Genomic DNA, 12,845 nt, shown 5'->3' with positions numbered 1-12,845 from the left:
ATGGCCTAAGGACAACCAAGTCAAGGTATTGGCGTGGCCATCACAAAGCCCTGACCACAAAGCCCTGGCAGAACTGAAAAAGCATGTGCGAGCAAGGAGGCCTACAAACCTGACTCAGTTACACCAGCCCTGTCAGGAGGAATGGGCCAAAATTCACCCAACTTATTGTGGGAAGCTTGTGGAAGGCTACCCGAAACATTTGACCCAAGTTAAACAATGCAAAGGCAACGCTACCAAATACTAATTGAGTGTATGTAAACTTCTGACCCACTGGGAATGTGATGAAAGTAATAAAAGCTGAAATAAATAATTCTCTCAACTATTATTCTGACATTTTAGATTCTTAAAATAGTGGTGATCCTAACTGACCTAAGACAGGGATTAAATGTTAGGAATTGTGAAAAACTGAGTTTAAATGTATTTGGCTAAGATGTATGTAAACTTCCAACTTCAACTGTATGTGTGTTATATTAAACATAGAGGGGGGAGTAAAATGTAGGCAAGCAATAAACATTTCAGAACAACTATGGTTGAATTATTATCCTTACACTTTAAAAATTACTAGTCGAATAAGACATGGGAGAGATGACAAATTATGGCAAAGAGATTTATTTATAGACTAATGCAAAATCAGAAGCGGATTTAGTTATGGGCCACATGGGCAGCCGCCCAGTGCTGCATCTTGCCGGTGTTGTGCCGAAAAGCTCCCCTCTGCAAGAATCCCCCCCCCCCCCCCTTTGCGTGAATGCGCACGCACTCAATTCTTCATTGCTGCGACTTGCTTGAACGCGCATACACTCAAATATTTATTGCTGCGACTTGCTTGCAAGTTGATATTTCTGATCATGTTAGGCTGTGTTTCATTTATTTTTTATGTCGGTTTGATCACGGGGAGGCACTAATGTCTGCAGTTTTCGGTTTGGCTATTTGTTTCAAGTGTATTAGATATAAATACATCTCTTTGCCAAAATTCGTCACCTCTCCCATGTCTTATCCGACTAGTAGTTGTTCTGAAATGTTTATTGCTTGCCTACATTCTACTCCCTCCTCTATGTTTAATATAACACACATACATTCATTATTCATTTCAGTTGCCTATCCTGACATGAAGTTTGTTCTAAAGGAAGTATTTGACTCTGATGTGTGCCTCAGAAAGTATTTGACTCTAGCCACAAAATTAAGGAAATTACCTCCTCCCCCCCTTCTAATTTCCCGAATTTTGGCAAAGATATGTATTTATAGACTAATACACTTGAAACAAATAGCCAAACCGAAAACTGCAGACATTACTAGTGCCTCCCCCGCGATCAAACCGACATAAAAAATAAATGAAACGCAGCCGAACATGATCAGAAATGTCAATTTGCAAGCAAGTCGCAGCAATGAAGAATTGAGTGCGTGCGAGTTCACGCGAGACGGGGGGGATTCTGACAGGGGGGAGATTTTCGGCACAACACCGGCTCTAATCATTTTGGGGGAAATTGCGTACTGACTCCTCTATAAAATAAAGTAGTTTATCGCCGGCCCAAATTCACAAAGTTGATCCAAGCGGAATGAAGGTGGGATCTGCATTGAAGAGAAATGGAGAGTGGGCATTCATTTCCTGATTCCGTTTTGTTCAAGTTTATTTGGCGCTAGTCTGTGAATCTGCGTGACAGTAGACTGTTCGAGATTGCGCAGATTGAAAATCCGTTAGTTTGAATGCACATGATGTGCCGTTCCAAATTGTAAAATGAGGGTTTGTAAACTCATGAAAAGTAATAATGTTAGTTTCTTATTTTTTGTTAATGTAATTCATGAAGGCACACTTTTAAATATGATCAATCACTTAAAAATATACATATCAGCCATGATCAGAATGACACTTCTGTGAGTGTATGTTTGTGCTGCGTGTGTGTCACTGCGAGTGAGGAGAGTGACATTTCAGCAGGTATAAAATATTAAGAGACAACTGACTAACTAGATAGCCAATTTAAAACAATACATGTAGCAGTTATCTCGCTAGCTGCCTATATCTAAGAATTAATGTCGTCGTCGCCTTTCCACCGGCACTGCACCGTTGGAAAGCTGTGATTCACCTCTATTAAACAGTAGCCTTGTAGTTGTAACAACGTTAAAATATTTGAATAATATCCTAATTGACAAATAATTTGCTGTGCATAGTTACTTGTAATACATTGATAGCCCCTGAAACATTAATATATTTGCTTTATATACACTGAATATACCAAACATTAGGAACAAGTGTTTGGAACAAGTTGAGTCCAATACTTCCCACAGTTGAGACCAGTTGGCTGGATGTCCTTTGGGTGGTGGACCATTCTTTGATACACACAGCAAACTGTTGAGCGTGAAAAGCCCAGCAGAGTTGCAGTTCTCGACACAAACCGGGGCGCCTGGCACCTACTACCATATCCTGTTCAAAGGCACTTCATTTTTTGTCTAGCCCATTCACCCTCTGAATGGCACACATTACACAATCCATGTCTCAATTGTCTTAAGGCTTAAAAATCCTTCTTTAACCTGTCTCCTCCCCTTCATCTACACTGATTGAAGGGGATTTAACAAGTGGCATCAATACGGGATCATAGCTTTCACCTTGTTAGTCTGTGTCATGGAAAGAGCATGTTGTTAATGTTTTGTTTTCTCAGTCTAGTTAGATACCTTGCTTTGAAGTAGCCTACCTTATCCATTTGATCCCTGATTCATTGAATGAGGGAATCATTTTATAAAGACAAAGCTATTTGGTTGTAATATTACAATACTGTATATCAAGGGTGGCAATCATCCTCCAGGATAGCTACTGGGTGTGCAGGCTTTTGTTCAAGCCCTGGTCTAACCACATTGTAGCCTAAACATCAGCTGCTCAACAGGACCTTGATAAGCAGACTTGGGTGTTTCAGGGCTGGATTAAAAGCCAAGCCTGTACAAACAGGATCTCTCCAGATGGAGGGTTGACCACATGTTGATAACGTGTGACTAACAGTACAGTTCTACTTCCTGGGGGTTTAAGTTCCTTGATAAAGGGCACAATGGCAGGAGATGGTAGGCCTACATGGGATCAGACACAGCTTCCTTCCAGGGTCAATAATGATTACTTTTTCGTGTAGGCTATAATAATAGTCATGAAAATTTGGTTAAGTCATGGAAAATGTGTATGTACCCATAAGTGAATAATCAGAGGTTTCTATAGCATAATGTAATTTGTGAATTTTGGTGAACAGTCTAATGGACCGACTTGGAAAAAGACAGCCCCTGCACTTATTTAATCCCAAATCAAGCACTGCCATTTATGAGTATGTAACAAACGTGGCACAAAAATTGTGATGTGTATTGGGATATACAGTGGAAAATAAAGTAGGGCCATAGATTCCTTATCAATAAAGAAATATCTAAAAATGCTATGATATTCGAAATTCTAAAATGCATTGATAGTCTATTAGGCATATCTGAGTACTTCAAAATTAGTACATTTGACCACATCCTACCTTGATTTTCCCTTTTGAAACTGTTTTTCCATATGACTATTATAGGCTAATATAAGCGTTGACTTTCATTTGTATCCATCGTGTGTGCCAATTGACATAAAAATTAGGTCGCCAAAACGCAAATGATATAATCACATAATAGCCTATAAAACAAAGGTATGATCTTTTCTTTGGTCTTCTCAGACGATCCGGAGACCAAATGATCCCCTGAAGTGTTCTCCACCGTTACAAACTTCTGTGAAACAGCATAGCGGTAGAGCAAGAATTTACCTACAGTATACAGCAAAACCATTTGCAGGTATATACATGAAGGACACGCCCCTCTATTGTCAAAAATGAGAACAGAGATACCTTACCTGATCGATCACTCAGTTTCAATCAATCAACACCATACATTTGTTACTGTTGTTTAATTACTTTTAAGTCCCACTCCATTTTTGCGCATTTCCCGTTGAAAAACGATAATTCAAGTATACACACAGTAAAGTACAGTGAGCAACACCGTGTATTTCACAATTGCGAAATTCAAGGGTTTGGCTTTCTGATGGTGCACTTGCGGGAACAATAGAGTACCACAGTACGAGTCATAATACCCATAAAACCTAGCAACTTAACAGGCTCAAAACAAGGTAGCCATGACTAAATGCAGCTAAACAAACGCCCTTGTCAATTTAATGAGTAAGTTTCATGAAAACGTTTTTAATTGAAAACCAGCCCAGCCAACATTTCCATGTGGGGCCCATAAGGGTTAATGAAGGGCTGTTCCATGGGCCACATTAGGTAAACCCAAAAGGGACCTACACAGTTTTGTCCTCAGTATCCAAGCTGACCCCAAGTGTGGTTGCCATGTTGGGCATATTAAGGGACCCCAGCGGGCAACTGTGTGATAACCCACATGGGCTCCAGGTTTTATCCCAGGTGGGTTAAAGAATGGTTACCACTTGGACCCCCATCTAGGATAACCAGAAGGTTCTCATAAAGTTGTCCTCAGTATCCATGTTGGCCCCACATGTGGTTGCCATGTTGGGCTTTATGTGGGTTCATACCTTTTGAAGTCCAAGATGGCAACCACACCCATGTTGACAGTGAAGATGAGCAATGCTGCAGCAGCATCAGTTTCTACTTCTACTATTTCATCCTTTTCCAGATATGAAAGTAGACATCCCTCAGTTACACAAGATGGTTGTTATATTTGGTCAATCTGAGAGTTCTGTTGTGCCATTTGAGGAGAGCACTTTCACCTTGTCGTCATGACAAAAGTGCCCCCTTAAACCATATATAAAATGGTTATTTGGAATGCGTAAAATACTATTGTTTATGATACTGTAAACATACTGTACTTTAATGTTGTTGTATGGGTGAAATGAAAAGTATTGTGTCATCTCTGCTTTGCCTAGCCCCATTGAATAAAAAGTATTTCTTATAGCCTAACTTTTCTTTCTTTACAATTTAAACACATTTAGCATAGACAATGTAATTGTTGTGGTAGTCTTAGGCAAACCATCTTCATTATCACAGTGACACCTCCAAATGCCACTCAGACCTTCTTGGAGAAAAGTATCATGAACTTGGTGGTAGTAGTTGTGTGTATGATTTAAGATAAGGATCCCATCATCTCCTGATTCCACCTAGATTACAAGAGTTGGATTTGCTAATCATTTCATGTCAGCACAAGGCAGGTACAAAATTTACTATAATGACTAGCCTTATATCCTCTCTGGGCTAGGCGGGACGAAATCGTCCCACCTACGCAACAGCCAGTGTAATCCCGTGGCGCGATTTTCAAATACCTTAGAAATGCTATTAGTTCAATTTCTCAAACATATGACTATTTTACACCCTTTTAAAGACAAGACTCTCGTTAATCTAACCACACTGTCCGATTTCAAAAATGCTTTACAACGAAAGCAAAACATTAGATTATGTCAGCAGAGTACCCAGCCAGAAATAATCAGACACCCATTTTTCAAGCTAGCATATAATGTCACAAAAACACAGAAGACAGCTAAATGCAGCACTAACCTTTGATGATCTTCATCAGATGACACACCTAGGACATTATGTTATACAATACATGCATGTTTTGTTCAATCAAGTTCATATTTATATCAAAAACCAGCTTTTTACATTAGCATGTGACGTTCAGAACTAGCATACCCACCGAAAACTTCCGGTGAATTTACTAAATTACTCACGATAAACGTTGACAAAAAACATAATTATTTTAAGAATTATAGATACAGATCTCCTTTATGCAATCGCGGTGTCCGATTTTAAAATGGCTTTTAGGTGAAGGCACATTTTGCAATATTCTGAGTAGATAGCTAGCCGTGATGGCCAGGCTAATTTGACACCCACCAAGTTCGGCACTCACCAAACTCAGATTTACTATAAGAAAAATTGGATTACCTTTGCTGTTCTTCGTCAGAATGCACTCCCAGAACTTCTACTTCAACACCCAATGTTGTTTTGGTTCCAAATAATCCATAGTTATATCCAAATAGCTCCGTTTTGTTCGTGCGTTCAAGTCACTATCTGAAAGGAGACGCGCCGGCGCATTTCGTGACAAAAAAATTCGAAATATTCCATTACCATACTTCGAAGCATGTCAAACGCTGTTTAAAATCAATTTTTATGCGATTTTTCTCGTAAAATAGCGATAATATTCCAACCGGGAGACAAGGTATCCATTCAAACACTGAAAGAAGAAAATGGAGTCGTCACATGCATGCGCACGCCAGTGTCATTGTTCTCAGAAGTACCACTCTCCAAAACCCCTACTGTTTTTCGCCCAGAGACTGCAGAGTTATCATTCAACGTTCTGGCGCCTTCTGAGAGCCAATGAAAGCCTTAGAAAATGTCATGTTACAGCAGAGATCCTGTATTTTCGATAAAGAGGCTACAGAAGGCCAAGAAATGGTCAGACAGGGCACTTCCCATATAGAATCTTCTCAGGTTTTGGCCTGCCATATGTGTTCTGTTATACTCACAGACACCATTCAAACAGTTTTATAAACTTTAGGGTGTTTTCTATCCAAATCTACTAATTATATGCATATTCTTGTTTCTGGGCAGGAGTAATAACCAGATTAAATCGGGTACGTTTTTTATCCGGCCGTGAAAATACTGCCCCCTATCCCTAACAGATTATAAATATATTTGCTAGCTTCAACTCTTTGCTACAGGTCCCGTGTGGCTCAGTTGATAGAGCATGGTGTTTGCAACGCCAGGGTTGTGGGTTCGATTCCCACGGGGGACCAGTACAGAGAAAAACAATGTATGAAATGTATGCATTCACTACTGTAAGTCGCTCTGCATAAGAGCGTCTGCTAAATGACTAAAATGTAAAAATGGGTAAGAGCTGCCGAAAAGGAAAGAAAGCGCATACGTTTTTTTGTTTCTTAGCCGCTTTAAACACATTCAAGAAAAAAATATATTCTTCATAGTTCACATGCCATTCGACAATCAAGAATCTTTGACCTACAGTAAAGATACACATTTTTGCAGTTCAGATTTACAAGGTATGTGGGTGCTAACTTAATTTTGCTAAAGTTACCAAGGAATATCTTGAAATACATTGTTATATAATATCATATGGTCTAATCTTCTATAATTTCATAACATAAGAGCTAGAACAATTCTAACCATTTAGCTAGCTGTTTGTGTATGATACGGGCTTTTTTTGTTTACTTAGCCAACCAGCCAGCTAGTGTGGACAGCTTGCCACTTGGCCCAAAACAAACCTTGTTCATTTTATGGCATCACGTTGCTCAGGCTGATCTTTTTAATTTTTTTATTACTAGTTAGCCTGTTATTGGATATGTATGCCGCCTACAATGTTCTTATTATATTTTTGCTATCTGTTAACTCGGAGTACCACAGCATGAGTCATAATACCCAGTGGCGATTTTATCGTGTAAATCTTGGTGGGGCAAACTCAAATGTTTTTAGATGCATGCTGGCAAAGCAACAACGCAACACTTAACCCTACGTTAATTGCACTATAACATGCTGACCAAACCGGACGCGAGCGCGTTGATTTTGTTCACCCACACTAGAAGCAATCAGGACACGCAGGTTGAAATATCAAAACATACTCTGAACCAATTATATTAATTTGGGCAGATCGAAAACTATTAAACATTTATTGCAATTTAGCTAGCTAGCTTGCTGTTGTTAGCTAATTTGTCCTGGGATATAAACACTGGGTTGTTATTTTACTTGAAATGCACAAGGTCCTCTACACCGACAATTAATCCACAGATAGAATTGTAAACCAAATTAGTTTCACCTCATCTCTCCTCCTTCCTACAGGAGTCTTTTTCTTCTTTGGACTTTATATGGCGGTAGGCAACAAACTTTACGGTGCATTACTACATCAGACTGGAGTGTGGTCGGGACACTTGAGCGGTGTGGTCAGCATGTGATGGTGACTACAAACTGTTACATGCTGACCAGACCGCACTCGCACCATTGCGCACAAGTTGATTCTGTCCATCCACACCAGACGCGATCAGGACACGCACGTTAAAATATCAAAACAAACTGATGTCATGATTTTACCTATTCCCCCCCCCCCCCCCACACACACCGGATTATCAGACACAATCACTGTCACCATGCAATCCTTAGGCTATACATTTCTGTGGATATGTATTATGGTTAAAAGAAGGGTTTAAATTGAGGGGGTATGTGAGGATATAGGCCTAACCCTTGTTATTGCGACAAGCAAAAAGCATATGCTACCACTTGTTTGCTTAGCCATAAGAAAAACAAAGGTCCAGATTATATGAAGCGATCTAGGCTATAACATTGATTAACTCCACGATTATTTCTGCAGTCTACTAGCCTATCGGAGGTCTTGCTCAGCCTCAACATCACAGGAAAATGTGGTTGGTTTATTAAATGCTCTGCAATTTAGAGCTATGCCTAGCTCAAAATACCAAAATGTTAGAATCGCTATGGGTCTATACATAGACCAAACAGCTTAACAGATAAAAAACATTTATTATTCAGGAGAATCTCATTGGATCAGGCTATTCATTTCAGTGCAGTTGCGTTCTTACGCATAACCTTAGACTAAATGGAACCGAAAACACCCCAGCCTGTTTTGATCACAGATCATGATGAAGCCTGACCATTTCAGCTGTTTGTCATTGATTTAGCCCACAATAGCCTACAGATTTGATCCACATGAAGACCTAAACTCAACAAAAAAAGAAACGTCCTCACTGTCAACTGCGTTTATTTTCAGCAAACTTAACATGTAAATATGTGTATGAACATAAGATTCAACAACCTGAGACAGAAACTGAACAAGTTCCACAGACATGTGACTAACAGAAATGGAATAATGTGTCCCTGAACAAAGGGGGGGGGGGTCAAAATCAAAAGTAACAGTCAGTATCTGGTGTGGCCACCAGCTACATTAAGTACTGCAGTGCATCTCCTCCTCATGGACTGCAAGGATTTGCCAGTTCTTGCTGTGAGATGTTACCCCACTCTTCCACCAAGGCACCTGCTAGTTCCCAGACATTTCTGGGGGGAATGGCCCTAGCTCTCACCCTCCGATCCAACAGGTCCCAGACGTACTCAATGGGATTGAGATCCGGGCTCTTCGCTGGCCATGGCAGAACACTGACATTCCTGTCTTGCAGGAAATCACGCACAGAACGAGCAGTATGGCTGGTGGCATTGTCATGCTGGAGGGTCATGTCAGGATGAGCCTGCAGGAAGGGTACCATATAAGGGAGGAGGATGTCTTCCCTGTAACGCACAGCATTGAGATTGCCTGCAATGACAACAAGCTCAGTCCGATGACGCTGTGACACACCGTGACAAAACTGCGACTCGTCAGTGAAGAGCACTTTTTGCCAGTCCTGTCTGGTGTAGCGACGGTGGGTTTGTGCCCATAGGCGACGTTGTTGCCGGTGATGTCTGGTGAGGGCCTGTCTTACAACAGGCCTACAAGCCCTCAGTCCTGCCTCTCTCAGCCTATTGCGGACAGTCTGAGCACTGATGGAGGGATTGTGCGTTCCTGGTGTAACTCGGGCAGTTGTTGTTGCCATCCTGTACCTGTCTCGCAGGCGTGATGTTCGGATGTACCGAACCTGTGCAGGTGTTGTTACACGTGGTCTGCCACTGTGAGGATGATCAGCTGTCCGTCCTGTCTACCTGTAGCGCTGTCTTATATCCGTCTCACAGTATGGACATTGCAATTTATTGCCCTGGCCACATCTGCAGTCCTCATGCCTCCTTACAGCATGCCTAAGGCACGTTCACGCAGATGAGCAGGGACCATGGGCATCTTTCTTTTGGTGTTGTTCAGAGTCAGTAGAGAGGCCTCTTTAGTGTCCTAAGTTTTCATAACTGTGACCTTAATTGCCTACCGTCTGTAAGCTGTTAGTGTCTTAACGACCGTTCCACAGGTGCATGTTCATTAATTGTTTATGGTTCATTGAACAAGCATGGGAAACAGTGTTTAAACCCTTCACAATGAAGATCTGTGAAGTTATTTGGATTTATACAAATTATCTTTAAAAGAGGGTCCTGAAAAAGTAATGTTTCTTTTGTTGCTGAGTTTATATTTAATCTGGATTTGACAAACTAAAGCCTGACTAGGATCCTGACTTTCCCCCACGTCATATTTATTATCAATTAGGCTAAACGTATTCCTATTCATTTGCATAGGCTAATCATTGCGATTAATGTTATTTACCATCTTCTGCTTTTTATGAAAAAACTGGGTAAAAATATAATTGAAATGCCCCCCCCCCCCCCCCCCCCCCCCACACACACACACATTAATGTTATTTATTATAACATTTTATTTAACCTTTATTTAACTAGGCAAGTCAGTTAAGAACAAATTGTTATTTACAATGACGGCCTACCAAAAGGCAAAAGGTAAAATACAAATAAATTAAATAAAAATGTTACTTACCGTACAGATCACAAAGTCAGCTAATTTCCACTCCATTCATATGCAAATACCTTTGATTCATACACTGACTTGTCTGGCTGGCATGTTTTCATTTTAAACAGGCCTTCCTTTATCTACACTGAAATAATATTATTTCAGTAGTCCTCTATTATGATTTATTTTAATTTTTTATCATAGCTCATTAGTACATCCTTGTGGTTGAATATATCTATTGCATGTCTTATGATACAACAATTAGTCATGTTGAACTAACAAATACCATCAAGGGATGCGTTACAATTTACAATAATTAACAATTTATGAAACAGTTATGAAAACCAATATGCCAATATTTTGGGTTTAAATACATAAACATTGATATCATAACTTAAATATAGCCTACGTACTCCTCAATTGGATCAAGGACATCTTGGGAATTATTTTCATCGTCTCTAAGGAAACTATCTGGGGCAGACACTCGGAAATCCTTTCTGCCGCTTGTAAAATAACAAACAAATGAATGTCTGTGTCACCGCTGAGCTCTCAAATACCGTGCCCGTCTCTCATTCTATGAACAGTCACTGCTATCCGGATTCCTTGGGATGTCCTTACCCTGAACCCTAAACTAAGACTAAACTTAACCATTTTATATTTATACTTGATAGAGGTAGGGACATCCCAAGGATCCAAAATAGATCTAAATTGCAGTCAAAAAAATGAACACCATACCTGTTAGCAAAGGTGTCAGCTAGAGATGACGTTCTTCCCCAAAACGTTGCCACAAAGTTGGAAGTACAGAATCATCTTGAATGTCATTGTATGCTGTAGCATTAAGATTTCCCTTCACTGGAACTAAGGGGCCTTGCCCAAACCATGAAAAACACCCCCAGACCATTATTCCTCCACCAAACTTTACAGTTGACACTATTCATTCGGGCAGGTAGCGTTCTCCTGGCATCCGCCAAACCCAGATTTGTCCGTTGGACTGCCAGATGGTGAAATGTGATTCATCACTCCAGAGAACGTGTTTCCACTGCTCCAGAGTCCAATGACGGCGAACTTTACACCACACCAGCCGATGCTTTGCATTGCGCATGGTGATCTTAGGCTTGTGTGCCGCTGCTTGCCCATTTTTACGCACTTCAGCACTCGGAAGTCCCGTTCTGTGAGCTTGTGTGGCCTACCTCTTTGCGGCTGAGCTGTTGTTGCTCCTAGACATTTTCACTTCACAATAGCAGCACTTACAGTTGACCAGGGCAGCTCTAGCAGGGCAGAAATTTAACAAACTGACTCATTGGAAAGGTGGCATCCTATGACAGTACCACGTTGAGAGTCACTGAGCTCTTCAGTAAGGACATTCTACTGCCAATGTTTGTCTATGAAGATTGCATGGCTGTGTGCTCTATTTTATACACCTATCAGCAACGGGTGTGGCTGAAATAGCCGAATCCACTAACTGAAAGGGGTGTCCACATACTTTTGTACATATAGTGTAGCTTCACCTATAGAAGTAACATACCAGTAAACCCCATTTTTTCAGCACTTCCATTACCATGGTAACTGCAAGGCCACCACACTTGATAAATGATTGTTTGTCCTGCTGTTATTCAAATATAAAAACAATTGTTTCAAGTAATCCTAACCCCCCTAAGGGATGTGATTTGACTTCTGACACACACACAGACACACACACACTGAGGAAGGCACGAGCTGAAAGCAGTGTGTGCAGGACATGTTGCCTGGAAAGGGGGACTCAGAGGATGACGAGAGCGATCTCGTCGTCAACACCAACCGCTGTAACATCCACTACAGTGAAAGTGGGGAAGACACTGAGGATGAGAAGAAGGAAGAGGAGGACAGAGTGTAGAGCAGCTTGTATTGTTGAGATGTTTATGACAATCCTTTGGACAGATGTTTACACCAATGTCCCCCTCAGAATACGCTGCTGCTGAAGAATATATTGTGGATTGTACTCTCCCACCCCATGAATCCAATCAAACATCCTGCTGTTTTAACACGTATTTGGGGGTTGGACTTAGCATCCCATGGACATAATGTAGGTTAGGTATATCATACAGTACTTATACCACCTGTCCTAGAGAGGAACATGTGCATGCTTTGCTAAGCTATGTTGAAAAAGAGGTGAATGGTGGAAATATTGAACTGGTCCATGACACCCTGACTGAGGGTGTGTCATAATATATGTACATAATGATTGTGAATTAAAATCATTATTGTGGTCTTTCATCAGAAAAATACTTACAATATAATTAACCCAATGAGCCCCATTGCAACACTGGACTTCTAACCCCTTTTAAACATGGTGTTTTTGAGCTACATTCTGGGTTGTATCGTTGGATTCGTCTATTTCTTTTGCATCCATAGATACCAACTGTGTAAATTATGGGGGCTGACCTAGAGCGGTGTTTGTCAGA

This window comes from Salmo salar, chromosome 09, assembly GCF_965601325.2.
Source record: "Salmo salar chromosome 09, fSalSal1, whole genome shotgun sequence".
NCBI classification, from domain to species: domain Eukaryota; kingdom Metazoa; phylum Chordata; class Actinopteri; order Salmoniformes; family Salmonidae; genus Salmo; species Salmo salar.
The sequence above is the reverse complement of the archived record's forward strand: the minus strand, read 5'-3'. Positions refer to the sequence as shown.